Consider the following 23,278-nt stretch of genomic DNA (forward strand, 5'->3'; position numbering starts at 1 on the left):
ATTGCAAGGGCTTGCCGGTCCTTGACCCAATTTTTACTAGACTTTTTTAGCCCTATAATGCCTAGCCCTAATGCTTCTGACATAAGCTTGTAAAATCTTCATGTAGCAGTGTACTACAGCCTCTATACACTTTGTGAGGCCCTGTTATAGCCTTTGGATGACCACCATGTTTGTGGTACCCACACTTAGCCTTTTCTACAACAGCCTCTAGTGTTTTGCCATGTTTATGGTGTGCCCACACTTTACAGGTGTTTCTTTCACTAAAGCCTATACACACTTTGTACTTTATGGTTGTGATTGAGGAGGTGTGTTGAGATTTACAATCGCACCCACTGTGGCCTCTTTGTATGAGGCAGTTCTAGGCTTAGGACATGCAGGCAGATTGTATCCCATATGCAGAGAAGGGGAAACTGTTACCCATCCAACAACTATAAAGCATTGTGCTTGACTACCACTTAAAGATATGATGAATGCAATATCATGATGCTTTCCCATTTCAGTTAGTATCTTGGTTATTGTCAGTCTTATACACAAGCTTGTGTTTTTGAGTCCAAGTCTCAATCTTGGAACCCAATTCACTTGTGTAACACGTCAAGCCTTGTCATGTCATCATGAGCTTAATCTTCCTGTTTGATCCACTATAGCCACTGCCATGCTTTAGATCCCGCATCTTTTCACAATGAAAAGAATGGGCTACCAACATAAGAAGAGTTCTTAAAGGTTCAAAAAGGACTTAGTATTGAGGGCATGTGTAACGTGCCCATTTGTCTGAGTGCGGGACACGTCTTAGCAGCCCATCAGGAGGAGAGTCTAGAAGGCTCTGCCTGGCACTCGCAGGGAATGACACAGGGTTTGCGGTCTAGGTCTTCCCGAGTCTGCCCCGAGTGGAAGAGTCCAGCCGTTCCCACTTGGGATCAACTTGAGGTCAGGGTTCTTTTCCTATTGGCAAAGTCTCAACCTTTCTGCCGAACAGCAAAGACCCATTCCTTTATCCTAAAACAAATTACACCGAAGATTCTATATCCACAACTTAGGTCTTTATCATCTCAACATTTGAGAAAAGTTCCCAGCTAACTTGGACCACCCTTCCGTAGGACGGACCTCAGTCACGTCCACTGCACTTTCCTCAGTTTTCTTTAGTTATCTAATTACCTAACACATTACGTTTTGACATGCAAAATCATATCCCTTAATTAAAACCAATTAATCACGGGTTCCTTCACATAAATTAGGCACTAACACAAAAACAATGTCAAGCAAGTTCCTTTTTCTCAAGCATCTGTTCTTTATTTATCATAATTCCAGATTACATCCAACCTCATGCCCGAAGGCCATCCCAAGAATCTATAAGATCTCTATTTCAAGTTTTGCCCGTAGACTAGTACACGGGCCTCGAGATCCCATCTCGAGTCACGTCGGCCTCTTGTACGAGGTTCAGAGGCAAGGGATTTACAGCCAGAGCCTCCCCTGGCACCCAAGCATCCTCCTGCCCCAGGTAGTACCCACGGAGAGACCTCTCGCAGTAGGTTAGGTCCATATACCCGGCGCGGCTAACAACCCCCTTGGATAGGGCCAGGCAGACAGTCAAAGTTAACTGTTCCTACCTCTCCCTCCAGGCTTTCAACCTGAAGCATTTAAGTGTTTTCCTTGAATTAGTTCCTTGAGTAAAGAAATCAAATACTGTATCTAAGTACAAGCATGAACATTTCAAAGGTCGTTTGTACGACCCACTACTAAGGTGTGATTCCTTTTCCCCAGATGCCCAGCACCCGATCTTGGGTCCTTCCACGACTTGGCAAAATCCCAATAATTTCAACAAGAGCAAATGGTCTTGGTAAATTGACTTATACTTTCTTAGGGTATTCTAGTCCCTGACTCAAGCACTAGCTGGTCTGTCAAGGCAATGGATATGCCTTATTCGCAACCCAACCAAGGGTCTTATAATCATTAATTTCAGCCAAGCTCAGTTTATACACATGATAACACATGATTCCTCTTTTAAACTTTCAAGATGTGGTTTAGTTGCATGCGATCCTTCGAATTCTCTTAGTTCGGTTCAATGCAGGAGTTCCCAACCATCATGCACGTTGTGCATTTAGTATAGATGTCCCCTAAATAGCTTTTAACTCCTTTTATTCTTGACAATAAGTACTCATTTCCAATGCACCGGATCACATGTGACTTGCGTCTATGGAAGACTAGGGTTTCATTTTCCAATGATGCAAGTGTAACATATGAACAGAAGTTAACATTTCATGTGTTCCTTTTAACCAAGACAACAAAAAAAAAAATCCAAAGGGACTATTCATGCACTGAATTGGCTAAAAAGCTATCATTTTATGTGAAATAAGGCGATAACCCTATCATTTTATGTGCGTAGAAGTTATCATTTCATGTGAGGTAAGGTGATAACCTTATCATCTTAGACGAGTAAAACTTATGCGAGTTCAACCATACCATTGCATGCAACTTAGTATAAACGAAACCTTATGCACGACATTATCCCATCCATGAGAACTAAGTCCTAAATGAAATTTTTAAATGCTTGGAACCTGGGCTTGATTTGTGGGTGTTGCGTTAGTCGTTCCCGTCGTCCCTCCAGCATTTTCGGTGGCTTGAGTGCCTATGCTTCCCGCGACTTTCTTTTTGGGAGCCATTCCTCGCGGAGAGTGGGCAGTTCGGAACTTAACAGCTCCGGTTAGACACGATCGGTTTGGAAGACTGCCTGCTATGGTTCGTTGCCAAGAGAGTGGTTTGGGTGACTCCTTCCTCTTTATCCTTCCCTTACCACTTCTCACCTCTCTTCCTCTACCTATTCTTCCTCTCTCCTTTCCTTTCTTCTTTCTTCTCCTCTCCTCCTTCTCTCCTTTTTTCTTGCTCTTCCTCTACCTCTCTCCTACTCCTTCCCTTCTTCTACTACTCTCCCTCTACTTCCCTCTTCCTCTACCTTCTTTTCCTCCCTCCTTCTTCACTCCTTCACCTTCACTCCTCCTTCTCTTCTCACTCTCCCTCCTTCTTACTCTTCTACCTCCTTTTTTTCTTCTCTCCCTCTTTCCTTCTTTTCTCTTACTCCTTCTTTTCTTCTTCTCTCTTCTACCTCCTTCTTCTTCTCTCCCTCTTCCCTTCTCTTCTCTTACTCCTTCTTTTCTTCTTCTCTCTCTCTTCCCTTCTTTCTCTTCTCTCTCTCTCTCTCCCTTCTCTTCTTATCCCTTACTCCTATTTTTTCACCTCCTCCTTCTTCTCTCCCTCTTCCCTTTCTCTCTCCCACGTTCTTTCTCTTCTTTCTCTCCCTCCTTCTTATCCTCTCCTTCTCCTTCTCTCTCTCTTCTCCTCCCTTCCCTTCTCTCTCCCAATCCTCCTCCTCTCTCTCTCTCTCACCTTCTTTCCCTTCTCTCTCTCTCTCTCACCTTCTTTATCTTCTCCCACCCTACTCCTTCTTTCACTTCTCGGTAAAAGCATCCTAGGAAAAAAATGATTTGTCTGGGCCCACGGTGGCGGTTCAATTTGGGGCCTAGGGAGGGTCCGTGACGTCACGAAATGGAGGGGGAAGTTGACCAGGATTAAAGGCCTCGATGGCCTGCGCGAGGTTGATGGGAGGGGGAGGAAAGTGACACGTGGGGGAAACTGGGTGGCGAGTAGTTCGTCGGCAGCGTTCTGCCACTAACGCAGGCAGACACACCGGGGGGAGAAAACTCGTTCGAGGGCCGCAGGGAGGTGGCGACGCTGGAGACCTGGCGGGGGGGTTGGCGTGCGGGCAAGGCCCAGGGTGGCATTAGCAGGACGGCGATGGCGTAGTCCTCCTTCTGGGGAGGGGAGGAGCGGGAGGGAATAGCTAGCATGGACACTCTCCACCTGGAGGGTGCATGCTTCCCCCACCAATCCCACTCTCGACCTGGAGGGTGCATGCTTCCCCCACCAATCCCACTCCCTCTCTCCTTTCCTGACTGCTGTCGACAGGGAGAGAGGAAAAAAAAATTTGAGTAGAAAGGATAAATTTTTTCCCTTTTCCTTTTATATTATGGGGAAGTTCCTATGCCCCTTACAGCATGGGATGTATAAAGACATACTAAAGTCTTTATCAAAGGAGAAGTCAAAGAACTCAATAAATCTTTATGATAGAAGCCTTCTTAAAGATGATAAAAACCTAGAGGTATGAAAGATATTTCCAAGATCTTCATAGGCTTAATATTTGAGTTTTTTGTGCTTAATGGCTAAGTGACTTTAAGATTTCCATCTATTGACAAGGTAAACTTTTTTGTTTCTTATGTAGATTGAAATTGAAGGCCCTGGTAAATTTCTTGGAAGAGCAGATGGCTTTAAACCACTAAAACTTAGGAAAAATCAAAGACTTGGCCACTATATTGGAAGCTTAAATAATATCCCTAGATATTTAGCTTCAAGTAATATTTGGGGGGATTGCTCATATAATATCTAGGGAACATTTCACCTCCAAGGAAGGAGATAAGATTTGACCGTATGTCCAAATATTAATCACATTAAGATTTTCCAAACTTTATGAAAATTTCAAAATTCTTGAATATGTGGTTAAAAACTTTATATGAGTTATACAATGAAAAAACATAATAAATTTTTACCATAAAGTGAGTGAAATATCGATTACCCAAGGTTCTATCATTGTCTTTTTGAAAATGTTCAATTGGTCTTTGAAATATTTGAAATTATCATCTTTTAAAATAATTTTATTACACATTAAAAATAAAACACATAAAAAATGGCACTTTTGTTAATCATTAGATTAAGAAATGAGCTAATGATATTTTTCCACATAAGTAAAAATATGGTATTCTTGTCTTCTCTACTTTGGAGATACTAGAGACCATTTTGTGAATTTCTCCTCTTTTTTTGGCTGAAATCTTTGATATTTGACATCTTTTGCTAGTTTCAAAGCTCATAAAGCTAATAAAAGTTGGTAAAATGTGAGATAAAAATGAGATGCAATTTAATACTATCAATTTTGTAACTTTTGAGATGCATTCGCACCAAGTGTATTTTCATTAGCCTTTTTAATATTTGTTTTGGTTCATTGAATTTTTTTCTCTAACTTTCCTTATTTGCACATTGGCTATGCTCCCTTTTTTTAATGGCTTCCACAAAATGCATCCTTATTATTCTATAAACTATTGCATTGTCTTTAACAAAAGTACATGTGAAAATTAGGAGCCCAAAATGTTTAGTATAAACAATTGGATTACCATCTTGCCATCTTGCAGGGGCTCTCACAAGATTAAAAAAATGAAATGAGAAGATATCAAGTATCATTGGAAGGGACATATCACTAGTTTCAAAATCATAGCTCAAGGGTGGTTTGCTAGGGTGCAACATGTCCCGGGGGGTCCACTAGGGTTTACCGTATGGTACCACGTGAGTGTAAGGGAGGGGGGTTATTTAAGGGAAGGAAGAAACATTTTATAAGGTAAGGTCCCATAAAAAGGGGGTCGATAAGGGGTATTTTCATATATAATTTCTTGCACGCAGGTGACGTCTCCTTATTACTACTAGTGAATCCCCCCGCAACATGTTTACATGGCAATTTGAATATTATATGCGAATTTTTTTAAATTAAAGCACTAAGTAAACAATGCATTATTGGTGTTAGATATCTTTTTATCAATAAGTTCTAAATGGCAATCCATTGAGAGTCTTAGTGGCACATTCTATGCAATTCATAAAAAAATTGTAGATGTTATATATGCTGATCAAACTGTAGGGTTTTTTAGTGAAGGTAATATCTTTCTATATTATGTATAATATGTGATTCTGTAAATAGAAGATGTATATGGACACATTAAGGATTTACCATTGCTAAGCTTTATATCCTTAAATTGGGAGAATCTTGATGAAGTAATGATAAAGAGCTTCAGACTCAAAATAGTCGAAGACTTTCAAAAGGCCATGACTCCTAAAAGGATATATAGAAGAATACACTTGTCATTTTTTGTACCCTTGCATATCTTTGTAGCTTGTTTTAAATTAGCAAATTTACAGAGGACGAAGGTTTCATGGCTAAATAGAAAGGTTTCACAAGAGGATTTGGATGATGTTCTAGGGCCACCTTAGAAACTTAGGGAATGTGACCACAAGGGTAATTTTATATGGTGCAATGAGTATATTGAGTCTTTGGCTATATATACAATATCTCTTGGTAATCTCTTGCTATGGTTTTTGATTATAGAAGGTACAAACTTACATACAATACTTGGGTTGCCTTGGATTTTGATATTGATTCCAATAAAATTGGAGGTGTGAGTAATTGGACAAGAAAATGAGGTTAATGTAACTTGTAGATGGATCTAAAGGATGTAAGAGACACCTTGGAGTTTAGAATACAACTACCAGGTATAAGTTTAGAATCAACTGCACCGCAATTGGAAGAAGAGCTAAATGATCTTTCTCTTATATGAGGTGTTTGCCTCCTATTATTTCAAGTTTTGAACTATGAATATATGAAATTTTTTGAAACTTGTTTTATCTCATAGACATTATTTCCAATTGTATCATTTAGTTGTTGATACTCATAAACATTGTAGAGAACTTATGTGAGCAGATAAAAAATTTCCATTATATATGAATTACAAAATTGAAGTACAAATGTACAAAGATAATATAACTATGGTGTATGTATACAAAGAAACAAATATAAGGCTAGTCGGCTTTTTTATCTTCAATTTCTATTTCCTTTAAACTTTCCTCCTTATTTAGAATAGGTTCATCTTCATCATTTTCATTTATCATCACTAGTTTTTGCATTGCAAGGTGTCTTCTTTGTTGCTCGAAAAATTTAAATTTTGTGGGCACCCTTTTCTCTTGGGGCTTCAGAGGAGATGGATCAAACTTCAAAGGAGAAAGCTTCATCATATCCTTCTTTGTGGAGGCAAAAAATTTATTTTTGGTGTTTGACTTGGTTGTGCCCTTACCTTTCTTTATAGAGGTAGTAGAAGGATTTTTTGTAGTCGTACTGACAATGCCCTTACCACCTGTAGCTTTTACATGTCTCTTGGCTTTACCCTTGGAAGATTTAGGAAGAAGAGAGGAGTCAAGATCCACTTGTGTGATTGCTCTATCCAAAATTACCTCAATATACATCTCCCTTAACCACCATATATATGACTCAAAGTAATCTTTGGACTAAAACAAAGCACAAAATAACTTAGTTGAGAACATGAGAATTTTAACTTAAAAGAAAAAAGGTAAAAGACTTATATTCACCCAATCTGAATCTAAAGTCCTACAAGCATTCAAGATAAATCTCCATCTGCAAAGTATGCATCATTTTGTAGTGGCACAATGTTGAGATATTTGCAATCACACCTACTTTAGTCTCTTTAGATGGAGCAGTGAGGGCTCAGGACAAGAATCCCATAAGCATAGTAGGAGGATGTGCTACCTAGACTTTCCTATAAAACATTATACTTGCTTGTCATTTTCACATGAGATGAATACAATGTCATTGTCAATCTATACACAAGAATGTGTTTATGAGTCCAAGTCTCAATCTTGGAACCTAATTCACTTGTGTAACAGGTCAAGTCCTTGTCTTTGTCTATGTCATCATGATCTTAATCTTCATCTTTCATCCACCATAGCATCTTCCATGCTCTAGAACCCACATCTCTTACATGGTATCAGAGCTCATTTGGGCATGGCACTACCTTTCTAGTCTCTTCTCACCTCTGATCATCTCTGCCCACCAGCTCAAGACTTCATATTTTCAACTTCATCTTTAGTCAAGCTTGTGGCAGCCATAGCCAAATAGAACCTACTGTTCTTGGAGCTTCTTGATCTCCTTCTACAAGCCATATCTCAAGTCGATTTCTTCTAGGGATATCTCCCCTAGGTCAGGGCACTCCTCCTCATCACCTAAGAAGTTGACATTAGCTTGTATATGGCCTAGCATTGCAAGAAAACTAGCTCGAAAATGAAAAACGGTGCAGTCTGATTCGTACGCTCTACGCAGTCCTCACCACAACCCACGATCGTGCCCAGATTCATAGTTTTTTGGAAGCCCATTAACCAAGCTTCATTCTCATATAAAATTTTCTTGAAATGGCTGAGTAAACAATGCACACTAAGTAAAAAACCAGGCTGCTCTTTGAAACCCTAACAGAGTCCTCCATAGCCAAGAGTACTCAAGCGTTTTTCTCTTCTTCATTTTCTCTCTCCTACCACTTGGATTAAGACTTTGTCACTCTGGTTTGCTAACCCACTGAAGACTCTAGCAAGAATTATCTGCAAACCATTAAGGAGGCAATATTTTGGAGATTTTTTTGCAAATATTTTTGAAGCATAACCCGTCATAAGCTTGTTTTTTCCACCTTGTCACTCGAATCTACTATCAAACCAGACCAACATCAAATCAAGGAGGGGATTTTGGAAGATTTGGAGCAGACTGGAGTAGATTTTTGAAATTTCTCAAAGACCTCAAGTCCAATAAGGCAAGCAACACTCATTTTGTCATAAATAGTATCTCTTGATACTACTCATCTAGTGTCTCTTGATACTTGTGCACACTTGTAATATCCCGCTGTCCACCGTCACCATAAGCCAACTGTCGTCACCATAAAGTTTTCTTTTTTCTTTAAAAATTAATAAAAACAAAAAAAATTAATCGCCCCCCATCAATGCTGTCGGTTGGCGAAGGGAGGGGGAGTTGAACTCCAAGTCGTTGATGGGAGTGAGGGAGAAAACAAATGAGGTAAAGAAGGGAGGGGAGAAAGCTAATCATGTAGTTGAGGTAGGAGAAGAGGATGACAAGGAGTTGTAGTGGGCACTGGCACTGGGATAGGAAGAGAAGAAGTGGAGCTGGTGAGGTACAAGGAGTCGAAGAGGATGATGATTTTACAATGGGGGGAGGGGCACACGTGTGCCACCTCCAACCAACCCCCCCCCCCCACTACCCTTTTTTATGGTGAGGCCGCATGGTAATAAGCATAGGCCACCTTCAACCCTTATAAAATCCCCCCCTTAACGAGGATACGATAATTTTTTCTTCATTTTTCCCCCTCCTTAAGCAGCAACCGTCATTCCTCTTTACCCCCTGTTGCTAAGCTTGAGAGAGAGAGAGAGAGAGAGAGAGAGAGAGAGAGAGAGAGAGAGAGAGAGAGAGAGAGAGAGAGAGAGAGAGAGAGAGAGAGAGGAGAGGAGAGGAGAGGGAAGGAAAATCTAGAATAAGAGAGGAAGAGAGAGAGGAGGCCCAAGGGTAATTCCTTCCTTGGGCGAAGGCTCGAGTACCCCCTCTCCCCATTGACTCTTTCCAAGATCTCTCCACCGACATCCTTTAAGTGGACAAGGAGATCACGAAAGTCAATACAAGGCATAGGGAACTCCAGCACCAAGGAATCCTCTGAGAGAAGTGAAGGCCATATTCCAAAACTCTGTGATGGCCGCAAAGTGCAAACTCTCACAAGTAATGGGAAAGGCCACAGCTACGGAAGGAGGATCAGACAAAGATGTTGCCATTAACACAAACGGGATATCAGATGTAAACACTAATTTGACACCCCAAGGTTAGGTACCGCTACCGTGTCTAGTACCTTGAATGGAATATTAAATCATGATCATCATTAGGAAGAAGTTTCGCATAACTTACATAAATTGAAAGGTAGTTGAAAAGGCTTAATAACCATGAATTGCAGCAAATAGACTAACCATCTATGGATTGTTGTAGTACTAAGCTGTGTATTAGGCTCGAATTCTTTTGCAAGTGCATCTTAGGTTGCCAAAGTATATGAATATGCCATGTAAGTCAATTGCATCCTATAGACCATTAGAATGAATTGCTCGCATTTACGTTAGGTATGATGAACTCATGTACGCTCACACTTAAAACCTTAGGTCACACTTTATGATTTGCATGAATGCACTAAATGAAATTTTCATGAATGAGAATTCCGCATTGTATCACCAAATACTTGCATCTAAATTTATGTAGCATCATGGATAGTTTTCGGTTACACTGCATGATAGGGATTCATCTTAAAAGGTAGATTTAAGATGTGCATGTGAAATGCTAAACTTAATTGCAAGGACCAGTTTGGTGAATGAAATCCTACATGATGAGCGAGGCTAAGATTTAATTCGACTCAACTAGGGTTTTAATCCCAAATAGGTCAAGCTGCCTTACGTCCATATTTTGACTTAGATTCAACATGATCTTTGGTCTCTACCCTATAGCCAGCCGCGATGGATCCCAAAAACTCTTGGGTATATCATTTTCAAACTATGATACATCTTGAAGCTAACTCAAGAAAGCTCGAATGTCGTACCCACAAGATGAGTGACTATTCACCAAGTTACATCCGATGCTCGCAACTATTTTGGAATGCTAAATGGATTTAGTTTACACTTGAGTTGTAGGAGGAGTAAACACAAGTTCCTGCAATTTTGAGGGAAGGAAACCCTAGGATAAACTTAGAACCCCGATAAAATTCTAAGATGGGAAAATGGTTACCAACGGACCAATTAGATCCTAGACCGGGATCTTAAGATAAGAACCAAAGGTTAGTAACTTAGAGAAGATGCCATTTGAAACTATAGAAAAATTGCTCACCCCTATTGCATTAGAGAGAGGCCAAAAAGAGGGTATTCTCTATCTCTCAGAAGATAATGGAAATTGACGCCAAGGCAAGAAAGACCCAAGAAGGGCATCACTAGGCATTCAAAGATGGGAACTCCACCTTAATAGACGTTCTGAGCACTTGCCTTCATTATTATTTGTGCTTGTAAATCTAGATTCAATGTCTATGAAAATAATGTATAATCCAAGCTCACAAAAGAAATTTGAATAATGAATCAGGTTAAATTCATGGAGGGCATGCCAAGATACCCCTAGCTGGACGCCAACCCTAGCCAAGGGGATTCCAAATAACCGTGATGGGAGCATGGACTGAACCCACCATGAGAGGTCTCTATGTGGGTTAGTTTGAATGTAGGAGGATGCTTGGATGCCACAGGGGGGCACTAGTAAATTCCTTGCCTCCGGGTCCTACTCAAACGATCTACATGACTCCTGATAAATTCTCAAGGCCCTGTTACTAGTATAAGGGCAAAAAATTTGAGGAAATAAGATGCATCCTCACGGATTGTGGGATCCGTCCTTTTTGGACAAGACTTGTATTTCAGTTAAGATGATAATATAAAGTTTACTTCCAAAGAACTTTTCTGAACTATTTTTGTATTAGTGCTATAAGTCACGCAAATGAACCATGTTTCCTAAAAGGCTTAGTTAAGGAAGCTATTTTTAAATGTCATACATAAATATGATAGGACCTAATTAGATAACTAAAGAACACCAATTGAGGGAAGTGGGTGAGTGGAACCCCGACGGTTTTGTCCTATGAAAGGGTGGTCCTAGAGAATTGGGAGGCTTCTCACAAAGTTCTATAGTCGTTTGACTTTTAGGTAATATTAGGTTAGAACCTGATTCATGCCATTTTAGGGGACCAGAATGGCACTATGCCCTATGGGCAGAGAGGTTGAGAAACGCATCCCTCTCGTTTCCCATTCTCTTTGAACCAACTACAGCATGCATCTACTTTGACTTGGGTATCTCTATGTAAAACAGAATGTCCCGGATCCAACACTAGAATGCTATTAGGAGACCTTGGTAACTAGGTACCCAAATTTCATGTCGATCCTAGTGGGTGACTGCGAACGTTCTGTTGCGAGGTGGACTCAGAAACCCCTAGGCGACAAACCCCAGAACATTCCATGGGAGTGCCGCGGGTGGTGATGCTCAGATTCATTTCTCAGTGGACCGCTAAAACGTGCTTGAATATCTAACAGGCACGTGCATGTTACAACACTCAAGATCAACCTTGAGCTAAAAAAGTTGAGATATCTTGGAGATGATTTGATGTTGCCTTTGCAACTCCAACATGGGAAAAGATTCTCCAACTGCCATGCTCAAAGGGGTCAGGTTTTATACTTGGCAGACTCGCATCAAGCTTATCTTAATGAAGAAGGGTCTCTGGCCATCACAAGTGGCAAAGAAAAGAAGCCTCATGATGCAGACCTAGTAGTCACTTGGCAAAAGAATGATGATAAGGCTTAGGCCATTATCAAACTGGAGCTATACAATAGCTATATCCACCATGTGGATAACTGTGATACTTCACATGATACATGGAAGAGACTTGACACCTTATTTGGTGCACAGTCTAAGTCATCAAAGTATGGTCTCTTGATTAAAAAAATTAGGCTTGACATGAAGTCCCACACATCACTTGCCACACATCTAAATTACATGGAAGGACTTCTAACCCAGCTTATAGGAATCAACATTAAATTGGAAGAAGATGTTTGCATTGGTGTTCTTCTTAAAAGTTTTCCTCCTAAATGTAATAATGTATCAACAACCTTAATCAATATGCCAAACCCTAAGCTTGTTGATATCCACGCATCACTATTAGAGGAGGAAAAGAAGCTAAAAACTAAGGAAGAACCAAGCATCTCTAGAGATGAACAAGCATTATATATTAGCAACGGGTACAAAGGCAAGAAGGACAAGCTTTTCTATGATTTTTGAAAAAGGACCGAGCACATCGAGAAGTTTTGACACAACAAAAAAAGGTCCCAAAAGGCTTATCTTGCTATGGTTAAAGAATAAGAAGACCATGGAGCAAAGGAAGAAGAAGAAGAAGAAGACCACTACGAGAAGGACAAGCCTCATCAGTCTTTCTATTCTGATAGAGTTTTTTAGCCTTGTATTGCCTGGCCCTAATGCTTTGTACATAAGCTTGTAAACTCCTCATGTAGCCTTGTACTACAACCTCTGTATACTTTGTGAGGCCCTTGTTACAACCTTTGGATGTCCATCATGTTTATGGTACCCACACTTAGCCTTTTCTACGAGACAACCTCTAGTGTTTGACATGTTTATGGTGTGCCCACACTTTGCAGGTGTTGCTTTCACTAAAGCCTCTACATGCTTTGTTCTTCTAGTTGTGATTGAGGAGGGGTGTTGAGATATTTGCAATCACACCTACTTCTATCTCTTTAGATGGAACACTGAGGGCTCAGGACAAGAATTCCATAAGCAGAGTAGGAGGATGTGCTACCTAGACTTTCCTAAAAAGAATTGTACTTGCTTGTCATTTTCACATGAGATGAATACAATGGGTGTGACCTAACCCCCCCAACGAGCAACCCCCCAAGATTCCCCAGGTACCACTTTACTAGGCTAAGTGTGAGCGCCTACTCCGACCATCTCTATTGGAGCCCATAGAAAATGGACCCCCACACACCCCTGGACGAGGTCACAGCAACCCACTCCGCCCCATGACATGCCACACCGCCTCCCCCCTCCTTCCTAAGAACCCTACTCCATCCAACCTCAACAGACCGTGCTCCCCCACCACAACATGGCATATCATCCCCTCCCCGTTCCCCCCCCCAAAAAAAACACCCCACTTTGCCCAACCCCAAAAAACCCCAAGCTATGACACACACACTCTCTCTCAAAAAAACTGCGCCACAACCCCTACACCCCACCTCCACTCTGCCACCACGACATGGCACACACACATATACACACTTCCCTCTCTCCTCCCAACTCGCTTTTCTCAAAAACCCCGCTTTACCTAACCCCAAAAGAAAACCCACTCTCCCACGACAAGGCACACCTCCCCCGCTCTTCCCAAAAACCTCGCTCTAACAAACCCCACATTGCGGTACAACATGGCACACCACCCCCCCACCCTCCTTCCCAAAAACCCTCCTCCACCCAACCACAAAAAAACCTACTCCCCTACCACAACATGGCATGTTCTATCCCCCTCCCCCTTCAAAAAATCCCGCTTCGTCCAACCCTAAAAAACCCCACTCGCCCCCACGATATGGCACATGCACCGTTCTCCCAAAAACTGCAGCACATGCCCCGATGATATGGGATTGGGTGGAGTGGGGTCTTTGGAAAGAGAGGGAAGGTCTTGCCATGTCGTGGGAGAGCGAGGTTTTTTGTGGTCAGGCGAAGGGGGGTTTTTTGGGGGGACGACATGGCACACCTTCCCCTCTCTTCCCAATAACCCCGCTCCACCCAATCCAAAAAAACCCCACACCATGCCACAACATGGCACACCACCCCCCCTCCATCCCAAAAGCCTCGCTTCACCCAACCCCAAAAAACCCCACACCCCCACCACAACATGGCATGTCATCCCCCCTTTAAAATTGATGCTAAACCCCGTTGCATCTAACCCCACAAAACCCCGCTCTCCCACCACAATATGGCATGTTGTCTCCCTCCCCCTCTCAAAAAACCCCGCTTTGCTAGACCCCAAAAAACCTTGCTCTCCCTCGACATGGCACACGTCCCCCCCTCTTCCCAAAGACCTCACTCTATCCAACCCCAAAAAACCCACTCCCACGAGATGGCACACACCCTCTCTCCCTTCCCAAAAAGCCTGCTCCACCCAACCCCAAGAAACCCCACACCACCCCACGATATGGCATACCCCTCCCCCCCCCCCCCCCCTTCCCAAGAACCCCGCTCCATCCAACCCCAAAAAACCCCACTCCCCCACCACCACAACATGGCTGCTACACAAAGGAAATGTGCTATGTCTTATTTCTCAACACTCCCCCTCAAGCTTAAAATGAGCTTGCACACATAAAACTCCAAGTGCACTCCTGAAGTACTCAAACTTATCTTTACCTAATGCTTTGGTAAAGATATCAACAACTTGGTCATTTTTTTTGACATGGACCAAGTCAATTTCTCCATCAATGACTTTTTCTCATATGAATTGATAGTGCACTTCTATGTGTTTTGTCCTTGCATGGTAGACTGGGTTCTTTGCCAACATGATGCTACTAATCTTATCATAGTACATGATAACTCCACCATCAATCTCAATGTTCGTCCCAGTCCAATCCTTATACGCTTTCTTTTCTCTTCAGTTGGATATTCCTCAGGAAGCTCTGGACATGGGTCATCACCTGAGGTCCCAAAGACCTCTACCCACCATCAAGAAGTTCTCCATCCTGTAAGACCAAACACTATAATTGTCTTTGGTCAATTTGTCTCCAACAATCTGAGTGATCTGTGCTGTGTCAGACATTATGGCTGCTGCAAATTCTCAAAAACTAGCAATACAAACTGTCCACAAATAGTATTCAACAGTATCCACCAATCAAGAGCATCAATGGTCAAGTGCAAGACCAAAAAACCATAAAAAATAGCCCAAAATGCATGTAGAAATGGCTTCCAGCAATATGAGTGTCATACGTGTCCAAAACCTGTCATTTGCATCCATCCATGATGCCAACATGTCATACATTCAGTTCCCAACAAGAAACATCCAAATCAGACCTCAAACGGTGCCCGTATGACCCAAAATGCATCAAAACACGGGCTTAAAATTGACCATCTTTCCTGCAATTTTTCTGCAGTTTTTCATGCCAGGCTAGAAGTGCATATCAAGAGGAAGCTACAGAAATTTTCCTGGAATTTTTTGAGCAAAAATTGACCTCCAAATGGCCTCCCGTAAATTGCATAGAAACTGCCCTTCTCAGCTCCAAAACAACTAGTTCAAGTTCTTCTGTAGTGTGAAATCCTTTGACTGTGAACTAGTTTACCAATTAACTAGTTCCATCTTCCTCCAGTATGAACATGGGTTCCAAAATATCTAGTTCAATGCATACAAGTGTGAACAGGGGTAATTTAAGAGGACCTTAAGCCTTTGTAATAAGGCTAATAAGGTTTAAAAAACCTTATCCATCACGTGTGCAGGTCGCCGCCTTCAAAAAACGGTGCACTCCCAATCATCCCGCGGGCTGTTTTTGACGACGCCGAATGATCCAAGAGCATACTCCCGCCGCAGACAATCAACTTTGTGAGCCCAAAGCTCTTCCTTAAGCACCATCAAATCTTCTCAAACTCAACACTCTTTCTTGTCTGTTAAAGATAAGCTCTCTACTTCAAACAAGCTCGCCCTGTGTTTCTTGCAAGCAGGCCCCCTGCTTCTTTCTTGCAAGCAAACCCTGTGCTTAAGCTGGGGCTGAGCTCAAGTAGCCCCTGAGCTTCGGGCATCGATCCATGACTCGATTTTGAACCAAAAACAAACCGATTCCTTGCTGTCACACATGATTTCCAGCATGCTTTCTCTTCCCGTATGCATCTGATGCAAGCTCAATAGCTCAAAATCTGAGCCTCAATGGCTTCCCTCAAGCCCGGTACCTACTTTGGGTGGCTTAGATCGAGATTAGTACACCTGATTTCAATGGTGGACAATGAGCTCCCAAGTCGATGTAGACCTCAATTCGATGCACTCCTCACTCCAATTTGAGCTCCCGCACTCGTGCTCTGATACCAACTGAAAAGAGAGGGAGAAAGACGCACAACGGAGAGTGGACAGCATGAGATATGGAGGCTCAACCATTCTTCATCTTCTTCTTCTTCATTCTTTCATTCTCTTCTCTCAATCCACACAGTCTACATTGGTATCTCTAAAGTGATAGATACCTTTAACTTTAGGACACTTTACATATGCCTCTACTTTCTTCTAATACAACCATAGGATAAGACTTATGCTATGTCTTATTTCTCAACACCATGGCACACCTCCTGCCTCCTCCCAAAACCCCGCTTCACCCAAACCCAAAAAACCCTACATATCACATGGATGTGTATGGGCTTCACCATTCAATTAAGAAGGCAAGATAGAAGACATCAACAAATCCAATCGAAGCAAGGCTCGCAAGCTCAATGGATACTCGCACAAATTGAGATACTCGCAAGGTGGTATGGATGTGTATGGGCTTCACCATTCAATTGAGAAGGCAAGATAGAAGACATCAACAAATCCAATCAAAGCAAGGCTCGCAAGCTCAATGGATACTCGCACAAATTGAGATATATGGCGACAAAACCTAAGGTGAAGACAATTGGATCAGAGCTTGTCTAGAGGTTAATGAACACCTGGAGGAAGTTTACTACCAATGTTGAGTGGCTACGGCTCGGCTGCTACCAGCATGGGAGATGGCTCACTAGAGAGCAGGTAATTTGGTTTTTGAGGGCACATTTAAGAGTGGATTCTCCCTGGTGGTAAGCCCCCCTAAGCTTTCTAGAAGCCTCTCCAACAAAGGGGTCCAAAGATGGAAGGACCTGTGGGACTGCAAAAGTCACAGGTTGCTGGAAGCTGCTGAAGTTGCTGCTAAACCCCATTGCATCCAACCCCACAAAACCCCGCTCTCCCAGCACAACATGGCACGTTGTCTCCCTCCCCCCTCTCAAAAAACCCCGCTTTGCTAGACCCCAAAAAATATTGCTCTCCCTTGACATGGCACACCTGCCCCCCTCTTCCCAAAGACCTCACTCTTCCTAACCCCAAAAAACCCACTCCCCCATGAGATGGCACACACCCTCTCTCCCTTCCCAAAAATCCTGCTCCACCCAACCCCAAGAAACCCCACACCACCCCACGATATGGCACACCACTTCCCCTCCCCCCCTTTCCAAGAACCCTGCTCCATCCAACCCCAAAAAACCCCGCTCCCCCACCACAACATGGCCGCTACACAAAGGGAATCAGAGAATATTAAGAGGGCCACTTTAATGACTCAAGAAAGACTCCAACTTTCAGAAGGTAAACCTATTAAGTTGTCAGATCTATGGATAAGGCCTGTCTTTGGTGGGAAAGGGAGAAGCTGTCTAGATCATTAGAGGCATTTTTGCTTGCTGGGAGCTTGGATTCCATGGGGTGCCTCACAAAGCTTCAACTTTTATTGTTGCATTGTTAACAGTTTGATTGAACTCATAAAGTAGCCCTTTTGGTGATCACTATAAAGGATATTGAGATAGTCAACTTGGAAAGAGTTGTAAATGATATTGAGATAGTCAACCCGAGGGTCCGAATGAGTGGTTGAGATAGTCAACCCAAGGGTCCGGAGGAGTGGTTGGAAAGTGTTGTAAATGATATTGAGATGGTCAACCCGAGGGTCCAAAGGAGCGCTGTTAACAGTTTGGTTGAACTCATAAAGTAGCCCTTTTGGTGATCACTTTAAATGATATTGAGAGAGTCAACTTGGAAAGAGTTTGCTTGAACTCATAAAGTAGCCCTTTTGGTGATCACTGTAAATGATATTGAGATAGTCAACCCGAGGGTTCGGAGGAGTGGTTGTGTTGTATAGGGAAGAGTTACAGCCCATGGTGCAAGTCATGCGAAAAGATGAGGAAGCCTGGTTCATGTGGATTCGGATACACAGAGACCGCCCCTGAGACATATACATGGCGGTGTGCTACTTCCCACCAACACACTCCCCATACGCATCACCAAAGGGCGAGTCACCATACCTACCGTTGTACGAGGACATCATGCACTACTCCAACCTGGGAGATGTCATGTTGACTGGAGACTTCAATACACACACATCACAAAGATAGACTTTCTTCTTCGAGAGTGAATCCCACCTATACAAAGAGATAGCACTGGAGGAGATAGAACTCAATCGGGCATCACAAGATACAGCTGAATGCATCGAACATGGCAAACACCTATTGGCATTAGGGGTGGCACACAGACTAACCATCCTGAACAACGGTTTGGATAGATGGCTCGGGTCAGACGCCCTCACATGCTTCCCACACAAGCATGTGGCCAATTGCACCGGACGAGGGACACAAGGAGCACCCACACAGAAAAACTAGGAGCAAGCACAGTGGACTATATACTCGGGCCCCTATCACTTATCCCTGACATCCAGTCCTTTAGAATATCACCCCGCCCACTCGCAGTGACTGCCAACCATGCCTACCTACAATTTGACATAACCTGTAGGTGATGCCAGGAGGCATATTCCACGGTGGATTCCATGAGGTTTTACGGTGGATTCCGTAAACTTAGATGACCGGGGCTCATACACAAAGTGGATTCTTTGTGCGAGAAGTTGATGGGGACGCCTGTCCTTTTCGGGCGTTTCATTAATTTAGTGTGTACATGGGTGATTCCATAGCGAGTGATTCCGCAAAATACATATTAAATTAATAAACGTTTATGAGTTTAGAGTGCGCACTCGTAATAAATTAAGGTTAGGATTTATTTCTAACCAATTGATTTATTTATGTAGCTGAAGACTGCTAGGTATTCACTTTTGTCGGTTTAATTGTACTATTTTACTAACGATTTTGAATGCTTCAGTTGATGTGTAGAGATAGCAGCAGTGGCGGAGGAAAGCATTGGAGTCTAGCGAGTATTCGACCTATGGATTATATTTTGATAGGTGCCACGCCTATATTTTGTTATGTCTATTGAGGCATCGATTATTTATTATTATTTTGTATGCACCTATACGCACGGATATGTTATTTCTATTTGGACATTGTGTTCGGCGTGCCAGACTCCATGGGCACCGTCCATTAGCTTTATTTCCTATTTTTGTAGAAAGCAAACTCAAAAGCTAAAAGCTTGCCATATTTTTGTAAATTTGGCTATTATTGAGCATGAAGATGGAAATATACATAAAATACATGCTTTGTGAAGCGCTCACACAAGGCATGGGGGGAGATTGAACCCAATTGGTCTCTTGCTCTTGTCGTTCATGCTTTTTACATTGTTTTTTGTGCAAAAAGGTAGAGTTCATTGTTCTTGGGGACCTTCCGGGATTCACTACGTGAGCATACTGCGACCGATCTGCGCACCAGTAGGTGTGACCTAACCCCCCCAGTGAGAGCAACCCCCCAAGATTCCCCAGGTACCACTTTACCAGGCTAACTACGAGCGCCTACTCCGACCATCTCTATTGGAGCCTACAGGAAATCGACCCCCACTCACCCCTATCACTTATCCCTAACATCCAGTCCTTTAGAATATCACCCCACCCACTCATCGCAGTGGCCGCCAACCATGCCTACCTGCAATTTGACATAACCTGTAGGTGTGACCTAACCCCCCCCAGCGAGCAACCCCCAAAGATTCCCCAGGTACCACTTTACCAAGCTAAGTGCGAGTGCCTACTCCCACCATCTCTATTAGAGCCTATAGGAAATGGACCCCCACACACCCATGAAGGAGGTCACAGCAGCCCACTCCGCCCCATGACATGCCACACCGCCTCCCCCCCTCCTTCCTAAGAACCCTGCTCCATCCGACCTCAAAAGACCCTGCTCCCCCAGCACAACATGGCACGTCATCCCCTCCACGTCCCCCCCCCCCCGCCCCCACCAAAAAAAAACCCCACTTTTCCCAACCCCAAAAAACACCAAGCTATGGCACACACACTCTCTCTGAGATAAACTACGGCACAACCCCTACACCCCACCTCCACTCCACCACCACGACATGGCACACACACATATACACACTTCCCTCTCTCCTCCCAACTCTCTTTTCTCAAAAACCCCACTTTACCCAACCCCAAAAGAAAACCCACTCTCCCACGACAAGGCACACCTCCCCCACTCTTCCAAAAAGCCCTGCTCCACCCAACCCCAACAAACCCCACATTGCGGTACAACATGGCACACCACCCCCCCCCCCCCACCCTTCTTCCTAAAAGCCCCGCTCTACCCAACCACAAAAAACCCTACTCCCCTACCACAACATGGCATGTCCTGTCCCCCTCCCCCTTCAAAAAATCCCGCTTCGCCCAACCCTATCGCTTCACCCAACCCCAAAAAACCCCACTCCCCCACCACAACATGGCACGTCATCCCCCCTTTAAATTTGCTGCTAAAGCCCGTTGCATCCAACCCCACAAAACCCCGCTCTCCCACCACAACATGGCACGTTGTCTCCCTCCCCCTCTCAAAAAACCCCGCTTCGCTAGACCCCAAAAAACCTTGCTCTCCCTCAACATGGCACACCCGGTTCATGTGGATTCAGATACACAGAGACCGCGCGTGAGACATATACATGGCGGTGTGCTACTTCCCACCAGCACACTCCCCATACGCATCACCGAAGGGCGAGTCACTATACCTACCGTTGTACAAGGACATCATGCACTACTCCAACATGTTAGAAATCAAGCTCACCATCAATGTGTCTTCATCTATGACCGACATCTATAACAGCTAGTGTGTACAGCTGTCTACATGTGACTACATTAAATAAGTCAGGTTAGTAGTCAGTCAGTGACCTGACTAGAGTTAGTCAGTCTAGTCTACATTTACACTAGGTCACTTTATCTTGTAGTGTGCGTGTGCTTTTCAGTAGAGTGTGTGGAAATGAAGGAATGAGCTTGAGAGCCTGAAGGCTCATGGATATGGAGTCTTTCCCTTTCTCTCTCTCTACTCTTTGAACATGGTATCAGAGCTTCATCCATGAGGCTGTGAGAGAATGGGCATGACAACCTACAGTGCAAAGGAGATGGAAGTAAGGAATGAGGAAGAAGCTGGACACTTGCAAATGAAGCCATAGTCAAAGGAAGGAATCAGCGTGGACTGCCTTCTGAAAATCGTGGACTGCCTCCTGAAAATCAGCAACCTGTGTCTAAAAATCGTGGACTGCCTCCTGAAAAACAGCAACCTGTATCTGAAAATCTGCGCCTACTAATCTGAATGGACAGCAACCTGTATCTGAAAATGTGCACCTGCTGATCTGAGTGGATAGCAACCTGTGCCTGAAAATCTGCGCCCCCTGGTCTGAAAATCTGTGCCTACTGATCTGAGTGGACAGCAACCTGTCAATCTTCAGTAGGGCACCTGGACAAGGTTCATAGAGCATGTATGCTCACTATTGAAGGTATTTGAAGTGTGCAAGAAGTAAATGCTTGTGTGGGAGCTCTGTTATGAGCTGGAGTGACAGACACAGACCTGTAATCATTTTTGAACTACTGTAAACATGAATGGACAGCATGCATTCAGTCATTACTAACACACAGGAGCCTTGTACTACACTCAAAAGGCATCTTTGGAGCACAAGAATGTGTCAAAGCATGTATACATTGGATCAAATGTCTTAGAGTTGAGATCTCTTGCTTAGAATACTCAGATCTGAAAATCAATGACAGGCTGAAAACTGTCATACACAGTTGCTCAGAATACTCAGATCTGAAATCAATGACAGGCTGAAAACTGTCATACACAGTTGCTCAGAATACTCAGATCTGAAAATCAATGACAGGCTGAAAACTGTCATACACAGTTGCTCAGAATACTCAGATCTGAAAATCAATGACAGGCTGAAAACTGTCATACACAGTTGCTCAAAATACTCAGATCTGAAAATCAATGATGGGCTGAAAACTGTCATACATAGTCAATGACAAGTACTGTGCATTACTGAAGCAATACAGGTCATCTTAGGGGTTCCATCATCTATATGAACTGGCCCATACATGCTGAATGCATGGAGAATTGAAGCAAGCAATGAGCATAATTGAAAACTGAATTTTGAAGCTGAAGTAAATGCAGTTACACTGTCCTGGTTAATTACAAACAGCTCATGTATTGAACTTCCAATACAAAGTAAATGTATGACATGGTCAAAATACATTTTGGAGCTGTTTGGAGCTTGGTATGCTAAATTCTGGTTGACCGCAACCTGAAACTGAATTTACTGACACTTGTATGTGCTGGTTATGCACTGTTCTGTGCCCTTATGATCATGTCTTGACTGCCAAATGTACTAGCAGCCTCCTGGGAGATTTTGGAACATGTATGACATACCACTCAGTTTTGGACTTGAAATTGCTGCTGGTTACTCACAGTTTACAGTTTTCAGACTACATGTATGTACCCTGGCAGTGAGGTTACATAAGCTTAAGCTGAAGCAAACACATAGCTTATGTATTGACAGTTATATCTACAGTTGAGACCACTTGTTTGAGGGTTGTTTTGGGGTGTCAGTGGGCTGAAATACCCTGGTTTTTTTCTGCAATTTAGTGCAGAAAACTGTCATAAACTGTTACGGACTGAACTTAGTCAGTCATACTTATTGGACTGCAGGGAGTAAGGCACTTGATAGACAGTCTATTGCATCATGGCTAATGCACATGGGACTGACAATATCACTCAGATAGTTGGAGAGAAGTTGGATAATAAGAACTCTACATTATGGAAATTCAGAATGAAAAACTTTCTGGTTGGCAGAGGTTATTGGGATTTATGTACAGGAGATGAAGTTGCTCCTGAGTTGCCTGCACACAATCCAACAAATGAACAGAAAAGAGCCTATAGGCTATGGAATGAAAGAGCATGCAAGGTGCTGCATTGGTTTTCCTTATGTATATCTGATGCTATGGTAATTCAAATCACTGGATGTGAGACTCCGAAGGATGCTTGGGACATACTGATGAAGAATTATGGAACCATGACACATGC

This window comes from Lygodium microphyllum, chromosome 25 (genome assembly GCF_053477565.2).
Source record: "Lygodium microphyllum isolate KBCC chromosome 25, Lygodium_microphyllum_v1.1.10, whole genome shotgun sequence".
In the NCBI taxonomy this organism is placed as follows: Eukaryota; Viridiplantae; Streptophyta; class Polypodiopsida; order Schizaeales; family Lygodiaceae; genus Lygodium; species Lygodium microphyllum.